Raw genomic sequence first — 13,298 nt, forward strand, 5'->3', positions numbered from 1 at the left:
TAGCCCAGCTGAAAAAAACTCCTTGTAACACTGGGTTCGAAACTCCGCTGCCACCATGTCCTGGTCTGAACCCTCACTTGAAACTGGCCGGTTTCAAAGTGAGGACCAGCATGTCTTCCCCCACCCCAAAATCCTAGGGTAGGTCTCCCCTTTGCTGCCACCACCGCGGTCAATTACGTGGGCCGGGACACCCCTGTTTCCCCCCTTGGGAACACAGATCAATTCACAGAGGAGGAACCTCCCCCCTCTTCCCTCTCTCCCCTGCTCCGGAGACAGAGGTGCCTGGATTCAAATGCCTTGAATCTCTACACACAGGGAAGCAGCCCACTTCCCCCTCCCCTTCCCCTGAATTTCCCCAAGGGAAGGAATTAACCAAGTCCAAAGAAAAGAAAAGAATTTATTAAGAGAACAAAAAGAAAATACAGAATCTCTATGAATCCAAGCTGGGCACTCATAGGGTATAACCTTGCTAAGTTCTGGAGAGAATCCTCTCTCTTCCTCAGTACAACCAGTACAAGTAGAATTAAGAATAATCAATAACAAACACACAGAATTGCAAACATAGGATTATTAGATAAGGACACAAAGTATCTTTCTAATACTCACTATCTTGACTAGAAGAAATTAGTTCAAAAAGGTGGAACTTGTAGGGACTTGATTAACTCGTCTGGTCTCTTGAACTCCAAAACGGCCAAAGACAAAGACCCCCCCAAACAGAGAGAAAAAGTTCCCTCCTAGGAGTTTCAGAATCTCTTCCCTGATTGGTCCTCAGGTCAGGTGCCCACCAGGTACTATGCTTTAACCCTTTACTAACTATTCATGACACCTGTGAGCTCAGAACTTGCCCAGGCATGTCCTGTGCCTACCTGCAGTTTTTCCCTGTGTCTCCTCCCCTGTGACAGAGGGAGCCTATCAGGATTACTGGTGGGAAACTGCCTAAGTTTGCCTTTATAACCAGACATTTTCTGATCAGACCTCAGAAAGGTTTCTGCATTCCTGCCTGGTCTGATCAGCCAGGGGTTCTGGGGGGTCCTTTCTCCGCTCTCGTTTTATTTTTGAGCATACCCCCATTTTTAACTCCCCTCCCACGAACAATGAATTTTGCCTGGAAATCTCCTGATTATTGTAAGCGAATTGAGTCCTCTCTGTGTCCTCTGATGCTGCTGCTGTTCCTGTCTCTGCCTTTGCTGCTGCCTTGGGGACTGGTAAGAATCCTTCTGAGAAACTTTCTATACTTTTATTTTATTATTTTAGCTGCTGGCCTTGTTTCCCCAGCAGACAGACCCAAGCTAACTCCTTGGTCTGTATCTGTAATCTGCTTCTAGCTCCACAGCGCCTTTGCTGCTAGAAATAAGCCTGCTTGCAGCCGCCCCACTGCTGCAGCCACCACTGGGCACACACCACTGTGCCCTCTGGAACTACCCCTAGTATAAGGTGCACCCATTAGGTTAGGTTTAGCCTTTAGTCTAGATAAATTGTAATTTCATTTTGCATAGCTGTGGTTAAGTTAGGCTTAGAGAATTGTTGCATTGTGTTTGTTACTTGCTATTTTGTGTAGTCTTGGTTAAGTTAGATCATAGATAAGATTTTGCTGTGTTCTGTATAATTGTGATTAAGTCTGTCTTCCCACTGTCAGCCCCCCTCTCCCCCGGGCTCCCCCAGTCACTTACAGTCTGTTTGTTCTCTGTGTCTCTCTAAGTTTAAATCTCCCTCCGCAGCGCCTTTGCCTTGTGCTCCTCTTCCCCCATCCCAATCTAGCATAAAACCCCATTGGTTACTTTTTTTCCCTCTGATACACCTCACATTCTACATTTACACCACTGTGACACATTTTTACCTAGAATTGTTTCCTATTTAACATATTTTATCCATAACTGTTAGTTGGTTAGGAGTACTTGTGGCACCTTAAAGACTAACACATTTATTTTAGCATGAGCTTTCGTGAGCTACAGCTCACTTCTTCGGATGCATAGAATGGAACACACAGACAGGAGATATTTATGTGTGTGTTCCATTCTATGCATCCGAAGAAGTGAGCTGTAGCTCATGAAAGCTCATGCTAAAATAAATTTGTTAGTCTCTAAGGTGCCACAAGTACTCCTGTTCTTTTTACGGATACAGACTAACACGGCTGCTACTCTGAAACCTGTTAGTTGGTTATATGCTGCTGTGACACACCCTTTACATAGAAATTGTTAGCTACCTGTTACATTTATATTTCTGTGTTAATTGGTTACCCACCATGTTGTATCCTACTGTATTGTACCCCACTATTGAAACCCCCCTACTGTTCACCAAAAGAAACCCCTCCCCAATTGTCTACCGTAACAAACCCCACACCCCTCACTATTGAATTTTCCCTGTTTTTGCATTTTCTTAATAAAGTTTATTTTGCACCCCACCAGTGCAGTAATTGCCCCCCAAGATCCCCTACCTGCTGGCAGGGACAAGTAGGAGGATGAGTTAAAGTGCTTTTTCCTGAGTGTAAAGCAAGTAAGCAGTATTGCTTTGATGCAGTTGTTGTCTGTTATTGATGATTTTTCTTTCTTCTCTCTGGGGAAGTAGAAGGGAAAGAACACAGACTGAGTGGTTAGTCTGTATAAACTACATTAAAAAACATTTTTTGGAAGTTGGTGTTTAACTTCTGTTTCTGATGTGTATATTTAGAGAAGGGATGTAGTGATTGTAACTAATTTTTAGTATATGTATTGCTTCTGTATTGTGGGAGGATGTGGGTGTTTTTCAGTGAGTTTTCTAATAGCATGAGAGAAGAAAATGCAGTGTAAAAATACAACAGTTTTTTATGTAAACAGTTGCTTAGTTGAACCTCTAATTGCTTAAACTTCTAAGTCCACCTTTTTATGCAGTGTCCCTCTCTTTTGTCCTCCCTCATTCTAGTTTAAACTTATAGACTCATGCATATTAATTCTGCAAGTTCTCTCCACTTTCCACTTTTTCTTCTTTTCTCCACCCTCTCCCCCATTTTGAGTAGCCCCTATTTCTACCCCTAATGCTCTGCCAGTTTGTTGGTATGCAACTTTCTCAGAGCCTCTCTGAGCCCTTAATACAGTGCGTAAGGTGTAAGTGGGGGAGGAGAAAATGGGACCCACAGAACCCCTGGCAGGTAAGGGGACTGGGAGAGCTTGACTTGGGAAGGAGGGAGGAATGGGGAAGAAGAGGCAAATAGGGGTGCACACAGTCTCTACAGTGGTGGAGAGAATGGGGGCCCTGAAATGAAGCGAGGGGTTAAGTGGAGGTACACAGAACCCCTAGTCCTATGGAGATTGGAAGAACCTGGCATGGGGGGAAGGGAGGGTACACAAAGACCCCGGCATGGGGGAATAGAGGGAACACAGAGTCCCTGCCATGGGGAAGTGGGAATGGGGGTGAGAACAGAGCCATTGGTGTGGGAAGAAGTGTGGGGAACTTGGTATGGGGAGAATAAGGGTGAGGAGATTCTCTGGTAAGGTCTGAGATTGGGGGAATTTCAGGGAGTCCCTAAAAAGAGTGGCATGGGAGAGGGCACATAGGGAGCTTGCGGGAGGGAATTGAGGGGTGCTGGGAGCCTTGGGGGCGGGCAATAAACTCGACCTGTACAAACTACAAAGTGTGCTCCCCCCACTTCTGTGAAGAACGTGGCCATCTGTTGACAAAAAGGCTGTTTGCAAAAGGTCCGATCCATTTTCTTTCGTGACCACTTGTTTTAAAAAACGAGTCATTAAGACGTTAATCAGGGTAGCCGGGGATTGGCAGTAGGGAGGGTGTCTTTGCAGGAGAAATGGCCGGCGCTTAGCTAGAGACGTGCTTTCCAAAGGGATTGTTGGAGGACGATTTTTACCATGTTTTCTTCCAATCCGGCACCGAATAGGCGGGATTGCTCGAATGCAGCTGCTGTCTGGCGCTGATGCCCGCTCAGGGCCGCCCAGAGGGGGGGGCAAGAGGGGCAATTTGCCCCAGGCCCCGAGCCCCACGGGGGCCCCCACCAGAGTTTTTCGGGGCCCCCGGAGCGGGGTCCTTCACTCCCTCCGGGGGGCCTGGCAAACTCTTGTGCGGCCGGGCGCAGGAGCTTCTGCCGCTTCCGGTCTTCGCCGGCGGGGGGTCCTTCCGCTCCGGGTCGGAAGGACCCCCCGCTGGCGAATTACCGCCGAAGACGGAGCGGGACCCGCCGCCGAAGTTTAGCCCGGTCTTCGGCGGTAATTCGGTGGCGGGGGGGCCCTTCCGTTCCTGGACCCGCCGCCGGTGCCTCAAGACCAGCGTGGGGCCCTCCGCCGAATTACCGCCGAAGACCGGGCTGCGCTTCGGCGGCGGGTCCCGCTTCGGCGGTAATTCAGCGGCGGGGGGGCCCCCGCCGCGGGTCTTCGGGGCACTTCGGCGGCGGGTCCAGGAACGGAAGGGCTCCCCACCGCCGAAGACCCCGGGCCCCTGGAATCCTCTGGGCGGCCCTGCACTAGTACGATGTAGGGGCGCCGAGTTTCCACTATGCTGGGGGGCTGCGCCCCCCCCTCGGGCTCCTCCCAGGCCCCACCCCACCTCCCCTTTCCCCAATGCCCCACTCTCGCATTCAGCTCCTCTCCCTCCCCCCCTGTCAGCGGGCGGGAGGCGCTGGGGGAGCGCGAGGAGTGAAGGGGGCGGGGGCTGCTGCTGGGCACTAATGACCCATCTGGTCCCCCCCCCCCCCATGCTCCAGTCTCGAAGCGGCCAGAGGCGGCGCCTGCCCCCGGTCACGTGACACGCGAAGTCTCTAGTGCCGGGAACCGCAGAGAACCAGCGGCAGCCCCGGGCGGGCAGAGCTGCGCCGGGCCGGGCTCCGCCTGCGGGGAAACGGGCGCGGCGCCGGCACGTGGCAGAGCAGAGCCGGTGAGAGGCGGGGCCGGTTCGGGCAGTAACAGCAAGAGGGTTTGATTGGTCGGTAGGAGCTCCGCATGCTAATGAGGAGGCGTGTTTCTGTAAATAGCGACATAAACCTCTTCTAATGGCCAGTGGGCTAAAGCTGCCTCGAGTGTGCTTCATGGCATGGGGACCTGGCTTTAGATTTGTGTCCTTTAGTTCCCATGGGGTGAAACCCGCTGTATGAAAACACTCACCGTGGGGTAAAGCGTGTGCGCATTAGCCTGGGTATGTAGATGGGGCTGGGGCTGGGGCTTTGAAAGTGTATTTTAAGCATCATTTCTATAATTTGTAATTAGGGAATGCTGGTTGAAAGTGTCTGATTTCGTTAGGAACGAAGAGAAGTTACCGTGTCTCTTCTGAGGGCAGAACAAGTAGCGTGTGTTGCTTTAATGTAGCTGCTGTTTGTTGTTGATTAGCATTCCTGCTTCCTTTTTGGGGGAGCCGTGAGGGAATGAACAGGGTCTTAGTGAGTAGATCTTACAAAGCAAGTTTAAAAATATGGTTTTTGTATTTTTGTTAAATTAATCTATTTATAGTTTTTGCTGACAAGTCTGTTAAATGACAAAACTTAATTTGGTTTGGTAGGATTTGGAAAAGAATTAAGTTTAGTGTGAGCATGGTGTTTTCTAGTTTGGTACTTAGTGAGTTTTTTTTTAAATTCCTTTGTGCTGTTCCATCTCTTTTTCTCTTGTAATCTATTTCAGAATTTAGGTGGGTTCCTGTGTCTGCACGTTCTCTTCCTTTTCCACTTTCTTCTCTGCTTTTCTTTTCTTCCCTTCCCATTTTTCTGGAAGCCCCTATTTTTACTCCTACTGCTCTGGCAGGGGATATGCAGTTTTCTCTTGGCCCCAAGCCCATCAGACAATCCACACAGGATCTGAGAGTTGCTGTCTCCTGGCCATATAGTGGGTAGAGGGTGGAATGGGGAGAAAAGCGGCTCACACAGAGCCCCTGCCATTGGGGAGAATGGAGGACCTTGCTATGGGTGGAATCAAACACACAGAACCCCTGCCATGGAGAAAGACTGGGGAACCCTGGAATGGGTGGAGGAGACAATGAAGGGCATGGGGAGGGGTTTACATGAGGGATTTGCATATGTCAACATCTCCCATGCCCCACTGGGTGTTTTCCTTCCCATCTTATTTCTTCTCTTTTCTGTTACTCTCTTTTTTTCTGTCTGAGGTAAATTAAAAATCCACACCCCAGAGAGACGTAGCTGAGCTGACCTAAACCCTCCTACAGTAACTCCTCACTTAAAGTCGGCCTGGTTAACGTTTCGTTATGTTGCTGATCAATTAGGGAAAATGCTTATTTAAAGTTGTGTAATGCTCCCTTCTAATGTTGTTTGGCAGCCGCCTGCTTTGTCTACTGCTTGCAGGAAGAGCAGCCCGTTGCAGCTAGCTGAGGGGGGCTTGGGACCAGGATGGACCGGCAGCCCCCTATCAGCTCCCCACTCCCCTACCTTCCCTGTGCTGCAGCTGTCTCCAGTTCAGCTGTGTCCCTCCCCCCACTGCCATGTGCTGCTCCTGCCCTCTGCCTTGGAGCTGCTCCCCCAGACTCCTGCTTGCTGTGCTGGGGGGAGGGAAGGAAGGGGGGGCTAATGTCAGGGTGCCCCCTGCTCCTGAACCCCACTTACCCTATCTTCCATAGAGCAGGGCTCAGGAGGGAGAGAGCTTGCAGCAGCTGGGGTCTCAGCAAGCTGATCTAATTAACAAGGCAGTGTACTTAAGGGAAATGTGCATATCTCCCTCCATTCCTGCTGCCTTGCAGAGTGAGAGAGTTAACCCTTGAGGGCTCAGCTAATTGCTAGTTCATCATTTAGCAGTAAGGGAAATATCCCACCCTCTGACTCCTCTACCTCAACCAAGCTTCACAATCATCATCACTGTGTATCAGTATTAAATTGTTTGTTTAAACCTTATACTCTGTTGTCTGGTGAAAAAAATTTCCCTGGAACCTAACCTAATAGTCTGGTTTCTTTCATAATCTGAAGTGGATTGAGCATCTAAATCCTTCTACTCCTCTCCCCTCCCCCTCAAATGTGAAGGGGAACAACCTCAACCTTTTGTCTTATTCTGCTTTGTAGGAGAAAGATGCTCTATGTAAATAGTCATGATCCATTTAGGTTAATTCTTATGCTGAATGGCGGGTAGGAGAGGGTATAAATCATTGGAGACTCTTGCCCCACTCCCTGTGTGGCCTGTGTTTTTCTTTGTTTTAAAATGAGACTGTCTAGTTTTTATGTAAATATATTTGGGTGGTTTCACTCATATTTATATTGCTATGAATTTCATGTGCTCTTGTCTCACAGCAGCCATGGGGGGGAAAGCCTGTGGCAATGGACTTTGCAAAATTATAGACTAGTGATTCTCAACTTGTGGCCCAATCAGCAGCTGTGGCCGATGTGGCATCCTCAGGGCCATACAGGTAGTATATAGTGTGTGGATTCTGCTCACATAACACAGAGAAAGTTGCCTATGCAGCTCACAATAGTAAATAGGGTCAGACCAGAAGATATCTTCTTTCCAAGTGGGAATTGTGCAGGGAGAAACAACAGACCTAGTGCAGCTGTGTTGCCACTGTCTACTAGCACTGAAATGGTTCAGAATGCCTTGGGTCAAGTGGCACCAGTTCTAAAAGTAAGGGTGATTTAGTGCTGTGGTTCTCAAACAGGGGTATCCAATGGTTTTCCAGGGGGTACATCAACTCATCTAGATATTTGCCTAGTTTTACAACAGGCTACATAGAAAGCACTAGCAAATTCATAACAAATTAAAATTCACACATTGATTTGTTTCTACTGTTCTCTATAATATACACTGAAATGTAAGTACAATACTTATATTCAAGTGATTTATTTTTATAAATATTGCATCTGATTATGTAAGCCAGTAGTTTTTAAGTGAGGTAAAACTTGGGGGTATGCAAGAGAAATCAGACTCCTGAAAGGAGTACAGGTGTCTCTAAAGGTTGAGAGCCACTGATTTAGTGCAGGTACCACCGGTAACATAGAACCCTGCAAAAACTTCTAGTGCAGATGAATTTGAGAGCAAGCCAGAGAGAAACAGCTGCGGAGCATGCTAGAAAGGGCTGACCTGTCCGGATTGTCTGTGCCTGACAGGCGGTCATTTGGTACGGAGGAGCCTGTGAGAGGTATTGCAAAGCAAGAGGGTTTGATTAGTTGCTAGGAGCTCCACATGCTAATCAGGAGGTGTGTGTGTGTGTCTGTAAATAGCGACATAAACATCTTCTAATGGACAGTGTTCTAAAGCTGCCTCGATTGTGCTTTAATGAAATGGGAACTTGGTTTTAGATTTTTGGTCTTTAATTCTCTGGGGGTGAAACCTGTTGTATGAAAACATTCACCGTGGGAAGAAAGCTTGCGCACATTAGCCTGGGTGTGTAGCCGGGCACAGCTTTGTTAAGACTGTACTTTCAGGGATCATTTCTATAGTTTGTAACTAGAGAAGTGTGGTTGAAAGTATCTGACCTTGCTAACCATGATGAGGAGTTAAAGTGTTCTCTTTTGAGCATGAAGTGAGTGGATAGTGGTGCTTTAATATATCTGCTATCTGCTATTGATGAGTGTTCTTGCTTTTCTTTTGGGAAGCTGAGGGGAAAAGAACACAGACTGAGTGGCTAGTCCTTATAAAACAAGTTTAAAAATAAATGTTTTGGGGGTTTTTTTCTGTTATCTGAGTTTATTTAAAGCTTTTGTGCAGTTCTGTTTAGTAGCAAGTCTTAGTTTGTTTTGGTAGAATTTAGAAGAAAAGTAAAGGTAGTGTGAAAATGGTATTTTAAATGTTTCTAATTCAATACTTACTGAAAGATTTTTTTAAATTTCTTTATGCTGCTCTCTCTTTTTTTCTTGTAATCTATTTAAGAATTTAGGTAGGGTCCTGTGTCTGCATGTTCTCTTCCTTTTCCACTTGCTTCTCTCTTCTTCCCTTTCCATTTTTCAGGAAGCCCCTATTTTTACTTCTCCTGCTCTGGCAGGGGGTACGCAGTTTGCTCTTGGCCCCAAGCCCATCAGACAATCCACACAGGATCTGAGAGTTGCTGTCTCTTGGCCGTATAGTGGGTAGAGGGTTCTAAAGCTGTCTCAGGGTATGTCTACACTATGGGATTATTCCGATTTTACAGAAACCAGTTTTTGGAAACAGATTATATAAAGTCAAGTGAACGTGGCCACACTAAACACATTAATTTGGCAGTGTGCGTCCATGTACCGAGGCTAGTATCAATTTCCAGAGCATTGCACTGTGGGTAGCTATCCCATAGTTCCTGCAGTCTCCCCCACCCATTGGAATTCTGGGTTGAGATACCAGTGCATGATGGGGCAAAAACAGTGTCGTGGGTGATTCTGAGTAAATGTCGTCAGTCAATCCTCCCTCCATGAAATCAACGGCAGATAATCATTTCGCGCCCTTTTCCCTGGATTGCCTGGGCAGACACCATAGCATGGCAATCATGGAGCCCGTTCAGCCTTTTTTTCACCGTCACTGTATGCCTACTGGATGGTGCTGACAGACGCGGTACTGCAGTGCTACACAGCAGCATCCCCTTGCCTTTTGCAAGTTAGCAAAGATGGTTATTAGCTATACTGTACTGTCTGCTGCTTTGCTAATTGACAATGATAGTTGCAAGTTATACTGTACCGTTTGCTGCTGTCATGCGTGCTCTCGGCTAGCTTCAGTAAGGTTGACTGGGGGTGTATGGACAAAAATAGGAATACCTTCCTAGATCATTCTCTTCTTTAAGTTTTGTTCTAATGGAGAGGCAGTCCTGGCTAAACTATCAGGCAAGTCTACTAAAGAACTAGGGAAGCAAATGGCTGCTCCAGGTCAGAGCCCCAGATGTCGGGCAGAAATGATGAGCTGCATGTCATTCTAGGGGGTGCCCCTGCAACATCCCCACCCATTGCTTCCCTCCTCCCCCACCCCTTCTGGGCTACCGTGGCAGTTATCCCCCCATTTGTGTGATGAAGTAATAAAGAATGCAGGAATTTGAAACAACACTGACTTTATTGCCTCTGCAAGTAGAATTCAAAGGCAGGAAGGGGAGGGCAGCCTCCAGCTGCTATGATATTCCAGGCAGGACTGAATCTCCATTAGACAAAGCTTAAAGAAGAGAATGACCTGGGAGTCATTCCGATTTTTGCCCAGGCACCCCTGGCCGACCTCACTAAGGCCAACCAGGAGCACTCACGGGATGACAATGACAGATATCAGTCCTCCCATACCATCTGCCCTCAGGAAGGGAAAGAAAGGGGATGCTGCTGTGTAGCACTGCTGCATCGTGTTTGCCAGCAGCATCCAGTAGACATACGGTGACATTGAAGAAAGGCGAGAAACAATTTTTTTCTGTTTGCTTTTGGGGGGGGGGGGGACATATACCCTGAACCACCCGTGACAATATTTTTGACCCTTCAGGCTTTGGGAACTCACCCAAGAATTTTCTTGACTAGCTTCACCTCTGCACCAACTTGCACTTTTCCTATGTGAGCCTGGCTAGCTCAGTTGGTAGAAGCAGCAAAGAGTCTTGTGGCACCTTATAGACTAACAGACGTTTTGATATAAACTCGTAGTGTTGACTGGGCCAGAGAGAGCAGCAGGTTTCCCCTGTTGTTTCTTGCTCTTGTTTTCTTGACTAGTTTCTCCTCTGCACCAACTTGCTCCTGTGCTTCATGAGCCTGACTAGCTTAGTTGGTAAAGTATCAGACTTTTAATCTGAGGATCCACAGTTCAAATCCATGGTCAGGTGATAAACTACTCATGAAGATCTTAAACTGTCTTTCTCATGTCCTCTTTGATGTTACTTTTTCTCTTCAGGATTTTCTCTTTCCTCAGAAGGGCCTTTTTGTGTGTGGGTTTGAAGGGACAACTTCCTGACAGCCCCTCCGTCCTTGCAGCCTGGAGGAATAAAGGCCTCTGGGCATAGAGCATGTTCCTCCCCTGCACACACACACACACATACATACACACAGAATGTCCCTAAGGAATTAGAATCACCTGCTGCCTTCCCCTGTCCTGCTGGATCCCCAAATGAAGATGCTCTTCAGCCCAAACCCATGTCCCCTCTTTTCCCAGTGCCCCTCAGTCCCAACCCTCAGTCCCTCCTATGCTCACTGCTCCTCACTCCCAACTAGAGCCTGCTCCTCTTCACCCTTCTCCTCTGTCCCAACCCACAGCCCCCTCCTATTCCCAGTGCCCCTCAATCCCAACCCACAGACCCCTTCTCCTCACGCTGCTCCTCAATCCCAACCGATGGCTCCCTCCTTCCCTCCAGCAGCAGGTGCTTCAGACCCCCTCAGGAAGATTTTCTTGCAAGGTTTCATGTATGAGTCTGCATGTGGATTTTACAGTATGTTGGAAATAGGTTGGGTTACTTGCTGAAATGATCACTTGTGGCTGGTGTTGGATTCCCAGTCTCCATGTTATAGGGGCAGGAGAAATAAAGGGTTGTTATCCTTGTTGTGTGAATCGAGGGCAGCACAACTGTGCTTGGCAGACCCCGACTGAGGGACTCACCCTCAATTCAATAGCACTTGCTAGGCAGGGGACACCGGTTCCAAAGCCAAGTGGGCCAGGGTCTGGCTGTCAATGCTAAAATTTAGGTCTTAGACCAATGTTAGGACAGGGTGGCTATGGGGAGATGAATGAATCCCTAAACAGCATAATGAGTATGGTGCCTTCTTATTTCTTTCCTTTTCCACCCAGGGTAGGAGGTGAACTGGACAGAGGCACCTCTGGGCTTGCACTGACTAAGAACAACAGCTGTGAGTGGGGTGCAGAGAGGGGATGGCTCATGTTAAAGGACTTTTGGTTGCTGGACTTACAAACCATAGGGAGAAGGACACTGCCCAGATTATTTGGGGGTGGGTCTTTCCCTCGTGGTTTATGTTTGTGTGTTGGGTCTGCTGACATAACTTCTGCTAACCCTGGGCTTACATTGCAGTGTAGACATACCCTGAGAGGGCATCTAGACTGTGACAAAATCCCACTGGCCCGGCTGGCCTGGATGATCTGATTTGGGCTCCTGGGGCTCAAACTGGAGCCCAGGCTCGGAGACCCTCACCCCTCGTGGGGTCTCGGAGGCTGGGCTGAAGCCGAAGTGTCTACACTGTCATTTTATAACCCTGCAGCACAAGCCCCACAAGCCTGAATCAACTAAACCAGGGTTTGAGAATAGTGACTTGGGTGTGTTAATGGCAGTGTAGACATAATGCTAGGCTATGTCCACACTGCAATGAAACACCCAGCGCTGTCCCGTGCCAGTGCAGGCTCCCAGGCTAGGGCCGTGGGGTGGTAAATTTGCACCGTAGACATCTCAGCTCAAGCTCAATATCGGGCTCTGGGAGCCCTCAAGGTTGGGAGGGAGTTGAGCAAGCAAACAAGGTAAAATGGCAGTGGAGTATTACCCTGGACTCAATGGCATTTCTCCATTGGTCTGTCTGCTTTGGGGCAGGGACAATAACACGTCCTGCTGCATTCGTTATTTCAAAGGGCGGTTTAGGATTTTCATTCTCACACACGGTGCACAAAGCAGGACTCAACCCTCGGTGCAAACTAAATGAGCTGCCCACAGGTTCTGGCAGCCACAATGAGCCATTTGGTGTGAGAGCCCAGACCTGCCCCTGTCCCAGAGGGAGGGGGTCATCTGTGATGGGCTTGGACCACTGACCTATCAGCTCTTAACTCCCAAACTTTCAGTAACTCTATTATCAGTGCCTGTGAGTGTAATTTAAACCCTAAGAAAAGCCACACTGGGCTAGACCACAGGTCTACCTAGCTCTGTGTTTTGTCCTCTCACAGTAGCCAATACCACGTGCCCCAAGAGTTACTCAACAAGGCACCACTGGGAGTTGAACCCAGGATCTCCTGTTTACAAGACAGGTGCTTTAGCCAGCTAAGCCATGGTGCCTGCCTGTGGCAACAGCACAGTGTCTGCCCACACCTGACTCCCTGCCATCCCCACTGGGGCCTGACAAGCTTTGCTTGTGTTTGGATTCTGCAAAGCAGAGGAGCAGGTGAGGTTTTCCTTGCAAGCTGTGTGTGTGTGTGTGTGTGTGTGTGTGTGTGTGTGTGTGTGTGTGTGTGTGTGTGTGTGTGTGTGTGTGAGAGAGAGAGAGAGAGAGAGAGAGAGAGAATCTTTGGCCAGCTCTGCACTACAAGGTTACTTCAGCATCATTATATTGCTCAGCTGTGTGAAAAACACACAACGCTCCCTCGGTCGGCAGCTTGTGGCTGGTGTACACACTGCAATGCCACGTCTGGCGACAAAACTGCCCTGTTTTGGTGACAAAATAAAACCACCTCGACGAGAGGCCTAGAGCTTTTTGCAGCAAACTTAAAGTGACAAATTTTCAGTGTAAATGCTGCTGGTCATTATATCACCATAACTGGCCT

General features: G+C 48.3%; 3 non-coding genes and 1 pseudogene across 3 annotated transcripts; 3 read left to right on the plus strand and 1 right to left on the minus strand.

Annotated features, from left to right (window-relative positions):
• The first annotated feature begins 2,454 nt into the window (after positions 1–2,454).
• Positions 2,455–2,586, plus strand: LOC120389433 (annotated as a pseudogene).
• A 2,559-nt stretch (positions 2,587–5,145) lies between these two features.
• Positions 5,146–5,358, plus strand: LOC120389440. The gene has a single exon (XR_005590918.1). It is a non-coding gene; the product is annotated as a small nucleolar RNA U3 (small nucleolar RNA).
• A 2,955-nt stretch (positions 5,359–8,313) lies between these two features.
• Positions 8,314–8,530, plus strand: LOC120389517. The gene has a single exon (XR_005590989.1). It is a non-coding gene; the product is annotated as a small nucleolar RNA U3 (small nucleolar RNA).
• Positions 8,531–12,739: 4,209 nt separating this feature from the next.
• Positions 12,740–12,813, minus strand: TRNAT-UGU. Its single transcript has one exon. It is a non-coding gene; the product is annotated as a tRNA-Thr (tRNA).
• Positions 12,814–13,298: the final 485 nt, after the last annotated feature.

The sequence above is a fragment of the Mauremys reevesii genome, linkage group 23 (genome assembly GCF_016161935.1).
Source record: "Mauremys reevesii isolate NIE-2019 linkage group 23, ASM1616193v1, whole genome shotgun sequence".
NCBI lineage: Eukaryota > Metazoa > Chordata > Testudines > Geoemydidae > Mauremys > Mauremys reevesii.